Source organism: Lathyrus oleraceus, chromosome 6 (genome assembly GCF_024323335.1).
Source record: "Lathyrus oleraceus cultivar Zhongwan6 chromosome 6, CAAS_Psat_ZW6_1.0, whole genome shotgun sequence".
NCBI lineage: Eukaryota > Viridiplantae > Streptophyta > Magnoliopsida > Fabales > Fabaceae > Lathyrus > Lathyrus oleraceus.
Genome location: NC_066584.1, coordinates 382,207,514 through 382,220,942, shown reverse-complemented (window position 1 = coordinate 382,220,942; position 13,429 = coordinate 382,207,514).

Here is a 13,429-nt window from a genome sequence, read left to right as displayed (position 1 = left end):
AGTTTAAAAACATAATTATGCATGATTGTTTCAGGATGTCATACACAATGTCATGGCATCTGATATGTTTGTACCTGCTAGAAATTATAAAAGGAATTATGGAATTATGCAGGATTTTTCCAGGATGTCAGACCCGATGTCATGACATCCTATACACAGAACATTCAGTATGAATGTCTGGTGTTATGTGATTGCGCAATTAATGGCAATATGTGTATGATTGAAGATCTGATTTGCAGGCGCATTCAATCATTGATTACAACCTGATTTACTTATTTTCCAAAGAGATCTAACCAGTTGTTATGAAAAGATTTAATTGGAAAATAGTTTTAGGGTTTTCAAGATGTCCAAGCCCAGCTGAAAGCTTCTATAAAAAGGGACTTGGAAAACCTGTTTTAACAACACAACCAATACTGAGCGAAATATAGAGAGAGAGCTAGGGTTTGTGTCTTGTTTAGTCGTGAGAGTTGTAAGCCATTCAAGTCATCCTTGATGATTGAATTGGTCTGATTTGTGGTTGTAATTTGTCACTCAAAGATGTTAAGCAAGAGTGTGTGTCTACTTGATCAAAGTTGTTAAGCAAGATCAAGTGTGTGTCTTCTTGATCAAAGCTGTTAAGCAAGATCAAGAGTGTGACTACTTGATTGAAACTGTGAAGTAAAATCAAGTGTGTGTTATTGAAAAGTGTTTTCTTTTCTCAAGGGATTGTTGTTTAAAATCACAGGTGTGATTGTAGGGAAGTGAGTGGGTTCTCATATATAAGAGTGCTTAGGTAGAAATTGCACGAGTAGAGATTAGGTGAGAAAGACTATAACTTATTAAAGTGTAAGGAGAGTCTTTGAACTGATTCTATTTTAGTGGATTTCCTTCCTGGCTTGGTAGCCCCCAGATGTAGGTGAGTTGGACCGAAGTGGGTTAACAATTGCTTGTGTCTCTTGCATTACTATTCTCTATCTTTATCCTGTTTGCATTACTCAGATATTAGTGTCGTGACATTACCTTCGATATCTCATATCTGATACCAGAGTTTCAATTGGTATCAGAGCAGGCATCCTGCTCTGGTTCTGGGTGACATCTAGGGACAATACTTTCTGGTACAATGGAGAGAGATGGAGGATTTGTTCACAGGCCACCAATTTTGGATGGATCTAACTATGACTATTGGAAACCTCGAATGGTAGCTTTCCTAAAATCTCTTGATAACAAGGCTTGGAAGGTTGTGTTAACAGGCTGGGTACATCCTGTTATTACTAAAGAAGGAAAGGCCACAACTGATAAGAAACCTGAAGAACAATGGTCCAAGGAGGAGGATGATCTAGCCCTTGGAAATTCTAAAGCATTGAATTCAATATTCAATGGAGTAGACAAGAATATTTTCAGGTTGGTTAACAACTGTGAAGTGGCTAAAGATGCTTGGGACATTCTCAAGACCACTCATGAAGGCACCTATAGAGTAAAGATGTCTAGACTACAGCTGCTCACCTCCAAGTTTGAAAATTTAAGGATGAAAGAAGATGAAAATATTCATGAATTTCATATGAGTATCCTTGAAATTGCTAATGCCTCAGGAGCCCTGGGAGAGAAGATGTCAGATGAAAAATTGGTAAGAAAAATACTCAGGTCACTCCCTAAGAGATTTGCTATGAAGGTGACTACCATTGAAGAGTCTCAAGACATCTCCAACATGAGGGTTGATGAGCTAATTGGTTCCCTCCAAACATTTGAGATGGGATTGAATGATGGTTATGAAAAGAAAACCAAAAGCATGGCCTTCATGTCAAACACAGAAGAGGAAAATAGTCAGGATGGTGATGAAGATTTGGCCAATGAAGTAGCAATGCTGGGAAGACAGTTCAACGGACTGTTGAAAAAGATGGATGTAAGATCTAAGGCTAATGTCAAGAACATCTCATCTGACATCAGTAAATCCAACAATGCTGGAAGAAGAGCTAGGTCAGATGAGAAGCCCAAAGAAGGAAAAGAAGTTCAGTGCTATGAATGTAATGGGTATGGACACATTAGGACTGAATGTGGAACCTACCTCAAGAAGCAGAAGATGAGTCTTGCTGCCACTTGGTCTGATGAGAGTGAAACAGAAGAATCTGCAAATCTAGTAACTGCCTTGACTGGAAGATGGGGTTCTGATGAAGACTCAAGTGACGATGAAGTAACCTTTGAAGAGTTGGCCACTACCTACAGAAAGCTGTGTCACAAAAGTGTAGAGTTGTGTAAATAGGTTGAGAGCCAGAAGAAGGAAATTACTCAACTTGAGAATGAGAAGGTAGAACACTTGGAAACCATCTCCAAGTTAAAAACAGAAGCAGTGGTTCTGAAGGCCAAGATATATGAAAGTCAACAAGTTGAAATCCATAAGATAGTACAGCTGGAGAATGAGAAGGCAGACCATGTGGAAACCATCTCCAAGTTAAAAACTGAAGTTATGTTCTTGAATTCTAAACTAGAAGAGATGACCAAGTATGTAAGAATGTTAAAAAATGGATCTGACTCCCTAGACAAGATTCTCCAAACTGGACAAATAACAGGACACAAATCTGGCATTGGGTATAATGAATCTAAGCCTGAGTGCAGTTACACTGGTTGCAAACCTCAAGCCAAACCAAAGTGCAGCCATAGTAAAAGCAAACATGTGATGTCACATCATATGTCACAACATCACAAGAGAAGACAACAGAAAGGGAAATACCAAAGATGGAGATGCCATTACTGTGGGAAATTTGGTCACCTGAAGCCCTTCTTCTATAAGCTGTATGATTATCCTAGCCTTGTTCATCATCAAACTCCCTATCAACCCAGACCCAAACAGCACAGGCCTGCCAATAAGAAGCAATGGGTTCCTAAAACTAATGTTGCAAGTCTAATAGCTCACTTTCCCCTCAGAGTCTCAGCCAAAGAAGAGTGGTATTTTGATAGTGGATGTTCCAGACACATGACTGGAAACAAAGACCTGATAACTGGACTTCATCCTCATGCCATAAGCTATGTAACCTTTGGTGATGGAGTAAAGGGTGAAATCAAGGGGATAGGCAAGCTTGATTGTCCTGGAGTGCCTAAACTGGACAAGGTCCTACTGGTTAAGGGCTTGACTTCAAATCTAATAAGCATCAGTCAACTATGTGATCAAGGTCTGAATGTTAACTTCACCAAAACTGAATGTCTGATTACTAACAAAGACAGTGAAGTGATCATGAAAGGAATCAGGACCAAAGACAACTGTTACATGTGGAACTCTCAAATTGGTTATTCCTCAAAGTGTACATATGTCAAAGGAATGAAGATGAGTATATCTGCTAGAGGGACTCTCAAGAGTGAAGAAAGACAAGTCTATGGGAAATGTCAGACAATGATGTCACACCAGAAGCTCAGATTTAATATCACTTTCAAAGAAGAAAAGCTCATGATGGCTCAAATAGATAGGAGGTTGGATTAGATGGGTGAACATGTTACTAGTCATATGCAGTCTGAAGTTGGAAAGAGCTTTGTTGGACTTGGGCTACAAGTCAAGCAAATAGAAGGGCATATGTATCTATCTCAAAGCAAAAGTGCCAAGAGCAATGTTGAGAAGATTGAGATGGAGAGTGAAAGGACACCTGCTCCTACACATTTGAGAGATGAAAATGGTGTTTATGCTGAAGATATAGTAGATGGTAGCAGCTGTTCTCAATAGGGTTGGTTGAAACTACTTATGATTGCATACAATGTCACACACGATGTCATGACATTGTATTATGACAACCTGAATGCTACAACTATGTCCAAAAATTCTATTCAGCATAGTTGGACCAAGCACATCATTTGCTGTCATCACTCCATTAGAAAATTTGTGGAAGACAAATTCATAGCTCTAAAGCATGAAATGCAATCAGCTGACAAGTTTGCAAGGGATTTGAGTGATAATCAATTTGAATATGTAAGAGGGAAATTAAGGATTTGGATTCTTGAGAAATTATGGCAATTAATATGGAGTGGAAAAGGTAACAAAAATATTGTCTGCCCAATTAAAAGAAAGAGCCACATTAATGATGAATCATTCCCTAGCATTGGAAATAGTATCTATACCATTTCCACACGCTACATAAACACAACTCTTTCCATCTTCATCCAACTACTCAGAAAACCTCTGCTAGGGCAAAGAAATTTTGTTCAAAAGTTCAATAACATGTCTCAACATCCTTCATCATCTGGGTCAAAACCCTCTCATCATGCAAAGACTCCCTCCATGGAGTTTCTAGATGAAGACGTGCTAGACGTTACTCCTCTTTGTGTGATACCAGGTGACTCCCTAGGCCCCTCTTCCATGGCTGGAAGTAAGCAAGGTAATATCCCTGATAAATCTCCTCATCCAAATGACATGCATTATGCTGATCGTGCCATTAGGAACCTAGTTACTAGGATTCTAAGTGAAGGGCATGCAGTCGAGGGTGTTTCTACCCCTCTGTCCAGAAGGGACCCCTCACTTGAGGAGGAACCCCAAGCTGAGAAAGATGATGACTCATCTAGATCAGAAAAGGAAGTGGCTGCTGAGGGATTATGTTCTCTAGGTAAAACCCTACCTAGCAAGAAACCAGCAAATGTGTCTCATGAAACTGATGAGAATACTATTGATCTGGAGGAAGAAAGTTCTGAAGAAGAGGATGACACTTTGGTCCATCTTGTAAAACCAAGTGTAGCTAAGAAACTTAGGACTAGAAAAGGGAAGAATGTGGCTGAAATGAGGACAACAAGAAGAGAGAAAAAGGTTGTTGGTGTAGGACCCTCCAAGTCTTGGAGTGAAGTTGAGGTTAGGAAAAGGAAAGGAAGAGAGAGTTCTGACTCTGAAGAGGATGTCGAAGACGATGTCCCAGACATCTCCCCTGCTAAAAGGCAGGCTGTTAAGAAGTCTCCAAGCAAAGTGGCAGTTGTGCACCTAGACAATATCTCCTTTCACTTAGAAGATGGTCCTGCCAAATGGAAGTTTGTCATTCAGAGGAGGGTAGCTGTTGAAAGAGAACTGGGAAAAGAGGCTGTTGAGGTGAAGGAAGTCATGGAGTTAATTAAGGTTGCTGGTCTTATGAAAATTGTTGTTAGTTTGCCCCAATGTTATGAGGGGTTGGTAAAAGAATTTGTTGTGAATATCCCTGACGATATTTCTGAAAGGAGCAGCAGGGAATTTTGTAAGGTGTTTATAAGAGGTAGATGTGTGAGATTCTCCCCTACCATAATCAAAAAGTTCCTATGGAGAGGAACTGATGGAGGAATGGATTTAGAGACTACAGACAATAAGGTCTGTAGGACTATTACAGCTGGCCAAGTTAAGGAATGGCCTAGTAGGAATCACCTATCAGCTGGCAAGCTAACTGTCAAGTATGCCATCTTACACAAGATTGGTTCAGCCAACTGGGTGCCTACTAATCATATATCTACCATCTCCATTAGTCTTGGAAGAATCATTCATGCTATTGGAACCAGGATAGACTTTGACTTTGGAAAGTTTATGTTTGATCAAACTATCAGACATGCTTCCACAAATGCAGTGAAGCTGCCCATTGCCTTCCCATCCATCATTTATGGTATTATCTTGAGCCAGCAACCAGGCATTCTTAATACAAGTGAAAATCCAAGCAGAAGAAATCCCCCACTATCCATTCACTATAAGTTGTTTAAGGGAAGTCATGTCAATGATGTTGTCATGACATCTGCCAGAAAGGAGCCTGCATCTCAAGGGAGCTTAATTGATCAATTAAAGGAAACCTACAAGGAACTGGATAATGGTATAAGGGTGGCCAAGGCAAGAAAAGAAGCTTTGTAGGTTCTTATTAGTAGCCTAGAAAAGGAAGAAATGGAGAAGCCTGGTGAGATCGAAGATTCAGATGCCAATACCTCAAGTGAGAGGTCAAATGCAAAACCTAGTGGCAGTTCTGAAGGCTCTGAAGGTGAAGATGATACTTCTTCCTCTATTTAATGGTTCCCCCCCTTTGTTAAAGACTGGTATGAAGACTGTGTGAGGTATGCTGTGGTGAAGACTGTGTTGTGTGTGCTGTGTTTGAAGATTGTTCTGTTGTGGCTGATGTTATGGAAGTTGTTCCCCCAGATGTTTTGATGCTGAAGAATTTTTTTTCTTTTTGTTTAAATGTGTAATTTGTGGCAGTCCTTATTGATGCCTTTATGTAATATTTTGGGCTCTTAATGAGTTCCATGGATTTGTCATTATCTCAGCTGTCACAGTTGTGTATAATGTTGGTTTGTATCTCCTGAATAATTATGTTTTAACATGTTATATGTTATGACATCTGTGGTGACATTCTCTGCTAGGCTAATTGACATTTTTTTTGTCTAATTAGTCACCTTTGGTCAAAATTTTGACTAAAAAGGGGGAGAAGTGATGTAGGAGATGTGGAGCTGTGAGGAGATGTATGTGCTGGTATAGCTGAATAGTTGGACAACTATTATTGAAGGAGATATGCTTGTTGTAAAACAGATTGTTGTTCTGTTTACAGATGTCAAAGGGGATATCTGATGTGGTGCACAGGTGATGTTGAAGCAGATGTCAGAATGACATTCTGATTGTTACAAGTGTTGTGGTTACAGGTGTTGTTATTATCAAAGGAGATGTATGTGGTGCACAGTTTTAGGGGGACAAGTAGTACCCTTGTGCATTTGTGTGTCTTACTAGTTGCATCTATAACTAGTAATTCTGTTTGTATTGCACGGATTTAGGGGGAGGAGAAGTACCCTTTTGCATGTGTGTATTACTAGTAGCTATAGCTAGTAATTGTGTTTGCTTCTGCTGCTGTTTAAACTGTTGTTTAACTGCAGATAGTTTTCTTATGAACAAAAAGGACAGATATATGTTTTAGCCAAAATTTGCAAAGGGAGAGTTTGTTGGTTCTAAGTGTTGGCAGCAATTTTGGTAAAACAAAGAGTGTTCACAAGATGTTATGTGTGATGTCTTAACATAAGATATCCTATGTACCTGCTGGAGCTTAAGGAACATGATCATGCAGGATTGTTTCAGAATGTCATACACCATGTCATGGCATCTGATAGTATGTACCTGCTGGAGTTTTAAAACATAATTATGCAGGATTGTTTCAGGATGTCATACACAATGTCATGGCATCTGATATGTTTGTACCTGTTGGAAATTATAAAAGGAATTATGGAATTATGCAGGATTTTTCCAGGATCTCAGACCCGATGTCATGACATCCTGTACAGTATGAATGTTTGGTGTTATGTGATTGTGAAATTAATGTCAATCTATGTATGATTGAAGATCTGATTTGCAGGCGCATTCAATCATTGATTACAACCTGATTTACTTATTTTCCAAAGAGATCTAACCAGCTGTTATGAAAAGATTTAATTGGAAAATAGTTTTAGGGTTTTCAAGATGTCCAAGCCCAGCTGAAAGCTTCTATGAAAAGGGACTTGGAAAACCTGTTTTAACAACACAACCAATACTGAGCGAAATATAGAGAGAGAGCTAGGGTTTGTGTCTTGTTTAGTCGTGAGAGTTGTAATCCATTCAAGTCATCCTTGATGATTGAATTTGTCTGATTTATGGTTGTAATTTGTCACTCAAAGCTGTTAAGCAAGAGTGTGTGTCTACTTGATCAAAGCTGTTAAGCAAGATCAAGCGTGCGTCTTCTTGATCAAAGTTGTTAAGCAAGATCAAGAGTGTGTCTACTTGATTGAAACTGTGAAGTAAAATCAAGTGTGTGTTATTGAAAAGTGTTTTCTTTTCTCAAGGGATTATTGTTTAAAATCACAGGTGTGATTGTAGGGAAGTGAGTGGGTTCTCATATCTAAGAGTGCTTAGGTAGAAATTGCACGGGTAGAGATTAGGTGAGAAAGACTGTAACTTGTTGAAGTGTACGGAGAGTCTTTGAACTGATTCTATTTTAGTGGATTTCCTTCCTGGCTTGGTAGCCCCTAGATGTAGGTGAGTTGGACCGAAGTGGGTTAACAATTGCTTGTGTCTCTTGCATTACTATTCTCTATCTTTATCCTATTTGCATTACTCAGATATTAGTGTCGTGACATTACCTTCGACATCTCATATCTGATACCAGAATTTCACTTTGATACTTACAACTATGGATGGGGAGGATTTCACTCGTCCTGTGAATTCAGACGCAGTCAAGAAATACTTCGCCTAAAATAAAAACAGAATAGCTCGCTAAGTTGAAAACCCGAAAGGGCGACTTTGGCAAAAATGAGTGTCTCAGTGGATTGAAAACCCGAAAGGGCGGTCCAAGCAAAAGTTAGAGACATGAAAAAATAAATATATATCCCGCTAGATTGTTATTCAAGCTGTCATCTGTTAGAGATTCTCGCTCAGTCATCGTCAACTGAAGCTTCGAATACATTGGATTCAGAGTTGGTGGAGAAACGGTCATTATGTTCAATGTAGACCTTTTTTCCAATATATATCACCAATTTCAAATTTGTAAAGATCCATGGAGTCCCGCCATTTACGGACTACCATTCTATCAAATAAATTTGAGCCTTTATCCAATTCTTTGCACTCTTATTTGTTTCTGTTTAACAAATGTTTGCATGTTTTAATTGATAAATATCATTGTTTTAAACAAATAAAGATTTATAAACTGTTTTTAAACAAAGTGAACATTCACAATGACTGAAAGGATAAATGGAATGTCCTCAGTGCTCTCCCAAGGATAGTATGATCTCCAAAAGGGTAAGGCATTTGTTCATATTTCTGGCATATTTGTATCATCTTTCAGGTTGTCTCCTCAGTGAGCGTAGCGAGAGGCGATACACCACCAAATTCCCCAGAGAGTCTGGAGTTTTGGGTCTTGATCTGCTTAGAGATGTATACCTCTAACGTCCTCAAATCCCCAGTGAGCCTGAGCTTAGCATCTGTGCTTTATCAATTATATGGTTGTCATCCCTTGAGTGGGTTGATCTAGAATCCCTTATAGGTTGATAAAAAATTGATATGCTATCTATTTTCGAGGAAGTTGGTCTTTCCCTTAGCATAAATGGAAATCTCCTGCGGTGTGAGCAGGAATTCCCAGCATGGGAAGAAATCCTCAACAGTTTGGTTTCTGGTTTCTCCCCAGCGGGATTTCCTACCACTTGTCCCCAGTAAGGTTGCTCACAATAGACTTTCCCCAGTTGGATCGCCTTCAGTCTTCCCCATTGGAGTTGTCTAATCAGAGCCTGATATTTGTTTTTCCCTCCTTAATGGATAATTTCCCCTTAGCATAGCTGGTGTTGAAGATGTTCGTTTCCTTCCCCAACGGAGCAGTGGTTCTCTTTCCTTCTAGCAGAGATGTATCTCCAGCATATAAGAGGAAGTGTATTGATTATTGAAATTTCTGTTTGGTGGTCGTTCGCCACAGAGTTTCATATCTTTCCTTGATGAGTCCCCCAGTAGAATTTTTCTACGTTGGATCTTCTGTCTGTTCATGAAGCAAATCCCTGGCGATGACTCTATAGCCTCCCCAGCGGAGTAATTTGTTCCTGCTCCTGTAGCACCTCAAATTTGCACCTACCCTTTGTACATACATTCTCATATTAGGTCATAACATTAACATAGTCCACTGCATAACATTGCATTGTCCCTTTTGCCCAAGTGCAAGCCATTCAGAAGAATTAGGTCAAACTGGTCAGGAGATCAGTCAATCAAGCAAGTCAGTGCATTTTCCTTTGAGGCAAGGCCCTAGGGTTGGTCCAACATGTTCACATGACCTAGGGGTCCTTTTGAAGTGTTTTGGTCAAAGATTGGGTGCCCAGAAGTCATCAGTCATGGCTCAGTTCACCAGAAACCCTAAAAAGTCAACCATGGTCAACTGTGGTCAACTGTGCCTGATTTTATGGATTTCAAGGTGGGAAATGGTTTGAAGGGGTTCATTCATGTCCATATAGGCCTCATATAACATGTCAAACATCATCATGGAAGAATTTGAAGTCAAACAAGAAATTTCCAAAAATAGAAAGTTGACCTGTAATTGGAATTTGCCAAAAAATGGAAAGTCTTGATCCTCAAAATTACATCATGATACAAGCTTCAAATGAATTTTTTCCCAACATGAAAGTTGAAGATCTTGTTCTCCCATTTTCAAAAAGTCCAAGAACACTCAATTCCCATGAATGGTTGGCAAGTTATGATCAAATCATTCTCAAACATTTTTGAACTTCAAAGTGGCATATCTTCCAAACCATTTGGCCAAATTGGGTGGGGTTTTTTGCTACAAGTCACATTTGATGCCCTCTTTCCAAATATGTCATCACAATTTACCAAAAACTCACCAATCAAAATGGCACTTTTTGAAGTGACTTGAATTATTTCAAGTGAGGTGAAAAAGTGATTTTGCAATTTAAGCCTTTCCAATATATTTTGCCAATTGAAATTGCTAAGAAATCATATTTGAAGTGTGTAGAAGGCCACTTTCGCAACTGTAACCACAGACCTTGCCATTTGAGTGAAAATTGACAAATTAGCAAAACACCTTCATTTTACAAAGTTGCAATTACCACCAAAACTAACCATGCTTAGAACATTAAACAGCATACATATACTGCATATTCTCTCTGAAAAAACCCTAGCAGCCACATTCAAAACAGAAGGAAAAATCACTTTCTTTCAATTCTCATCTTCCTTCATTTTGAAATTTCTGTCAAAAAACTTCAAGGACTCGAGCTAGGGCTTACTTGCTTCATCACCCCTCACCATTTTGAGCACATTTCGAGCCTTGTTTCCCAGCTGTAGCATCATCCTCCAGTTTTGTTTCACCAAGCACTCATCCATGGCAGTCCTTGAGTTAAGCCATCTCAAACATCCCTGAGCCAAGCTTCCTTCACCATTCAACTTTGGGAAGCTGATAGAGCATCTGTTTCACTTCAACATAGCCAAACAACCCTTGAATCTCAACTGTTCTTCAACATTGGTACTTTAGTTGCTTTTAGTTCCTTGTGAACTTTGCTTTGCTTTGCTTAAGAGCAATTTGCATTGAGGTATAACTTCTTTACTTCATGTAGTCTGGAAGACCTGGCCTGTTACTTGGCCAGGCAACTGTCTGAAGTCCTCCTTAAGAGGCAATGTTTGTGACTGTTTACATTTGTCCTTGTATAGAGTCAAAGACCTCCTAAGTGAAGAGGCAATTGGCAGAACCCAAGGGATATGCAATCTATCCCCTGCTATTCTGTGTGTCATCTGCTTTTGCTCACACCACTGTGTTGATGCATTGCAGATACAAACCCAAGATCTTGTACAACTGTACAGTTGAGTCAGTTTCAAATGTGTAGAAGGGTTCCCCCCTTTCTGAACCCACACATTCTTGTCTTAAGCTCTCCCAGGCCAGGGATAAGAGTTGTGAAGTCTTATCTTCACTCACCTTTCATCTGCTTCACCTTAGCCCCTCAATGGCAAGGTTAAGAGCACCATTAACCCAGTTCCAGTGGTTTGTTTGTTGAGGTTGATATGACCCCTCGACTAAAACTTAACCTTGATTGAGCCCATTGCTTGCATATAGTGTGTGTTACTTGTGCTTGTGTGTTTGCTTTAGCTTGCTTCCTGTGCAAGTTAGGTTTAGTTTAGCTTGCTTCCTGTGCAAGTTAGGTTTGGTTTGGCTTGCTTCTCGTGCAAGTCATGTTTAGGATAGGCTTGCTTCCTATGCAAGTTAGTTAGAAACCTTAACTTAGGGATGATTTTGCATGATAACATCTAGGCTCGAGTCGTAGTCTCCCTAGTTGTGTCTCCCTCTGTTATCTGGTTAGGCTAGTCCTGTATCCCTCCGTAGGGGAACTACGTCGCCCTGATTCTCATACCAGATGAGGTACGTAGGCAGGTGGTCGTGCGAGACCGCTCCGGGCAACCTTTTTGCTTTTTGTGTGTGTTGTTTGACGATTGCTAGGCTCGAGTTCCCGACTCCTTAGCAATTTGTCGCTTGTTTGATTGTTGTGTGCTTGGAAGCTGATGTAAGTCCATCGAGTGGCATTCGGGTTCTAGTGTGCGTGTGTTTGGTTCGGATGCCGATGTAAGTCCAGTGATTGGCGTTCGGGCTCCACGTTTGTCTTCTTGTGCGTGTTTTGGTTCGGATGCTGATGTAAGTCCAGTGATTGGCATTCAGGCTCCATGTTTGCCTGCTTGTGTGTTTGTTTGTTTGGCGTGCGTGTAGCCGAACTACGGCAACTCTGATTCTCATGTTCAGATGAGATACGTAGGCACAAGATGCGATGTCTTGCCGAGTTTGACTAACAACTAACAACTAATCCTTGTTTGCTTTCGCCCTTGTTGCGATCCTTTCTCTCGCCCTCGTTGCGATCGAGACCTTTCCTTTCTCTTGCCTTAGTTGCAATCGAGACCCTTACTCCCGTAGTTAGCTGAACTACGTTTTGCTCTGATTCTCATTCCTGATGAGATACGTAGGCATAAGACGCGATGTCTTAGCGAGCACACTCCTTTTTAAACCATAGGTAGCCGAGCTACGACGACTCTGATTCTCATATTCAGATGAGATACATATGCAATGGATGCGATATCTGTGCGAGTCATTTTTCTCTTGACCCTTTTAGTAAATAGTACATTAGATAAACACACACCCTTTAGACAAGAACAACAAGAGTGGATCCCGTAGAGTACTACGGATGCGTAGGGGTGCTAATACCTTCCCTTCGCATAACCGACTCCCGAACCCAAGATTTGGTTGCGAGACCTTGTCTTTTCCTTTCCTTCCTCCAGGTTTACTTCGAGCGTTTCCTTTCCCTCCTTTGGGATAAATAACGCACGGTGGCGACTCTTCTGTCATTTTTCTCTCGCCAGTTGTTTTTTCGCACACTGTATTTTTCAGGCTGCGACAGCTGGCGACTCTGCTGGGGACGTGGTTTCCCTAAGCGAGTCCCTCCTAGCTTTTGTAGGTTTCTTGTTTATTGGGTGTTTATTCTTTTGTACAGTTATTTATTTTCAGCATTTACCTGCTTTACCTTATTGCATTCATGTACATATGTTTGCTGTATCTGCTGTCGTTTATCTGTTTGTTGGGGTGGGGTGTTCTATGAGAGGTAAGCCCATTACCCAGGCTTGAGTGTACACACAGATTTTAGAGTGGATGTTCATGAGGCTTGCGTGGCATGTTGCTACGTTAAGTCGTTCGTGAAGAACCACACCCAGACGAGGTTTCTCTTGGATATATTATGTCCTACGGATGTTCCGTAATGGCATGATGTTCCTCTAGAAATTGTCGACTCTGGTGACCATTTCCCGAGAACTCAGTCGAGGCCTCTCCTCCGAGACGTGATTATGTTAGCTCTGGTGGGCGCATTCTCGCTGCTCAATCCGAGGACCCCGAGACTGGGAACTTGCTTTAGGATATCCTGTTGAGGGGAGTCAGCAGAGGTCTTTTATCCCGTAATAATGCCAAACCTTCAGTGGTAAACGTATTATTCTCGACTGAAGGGCTGA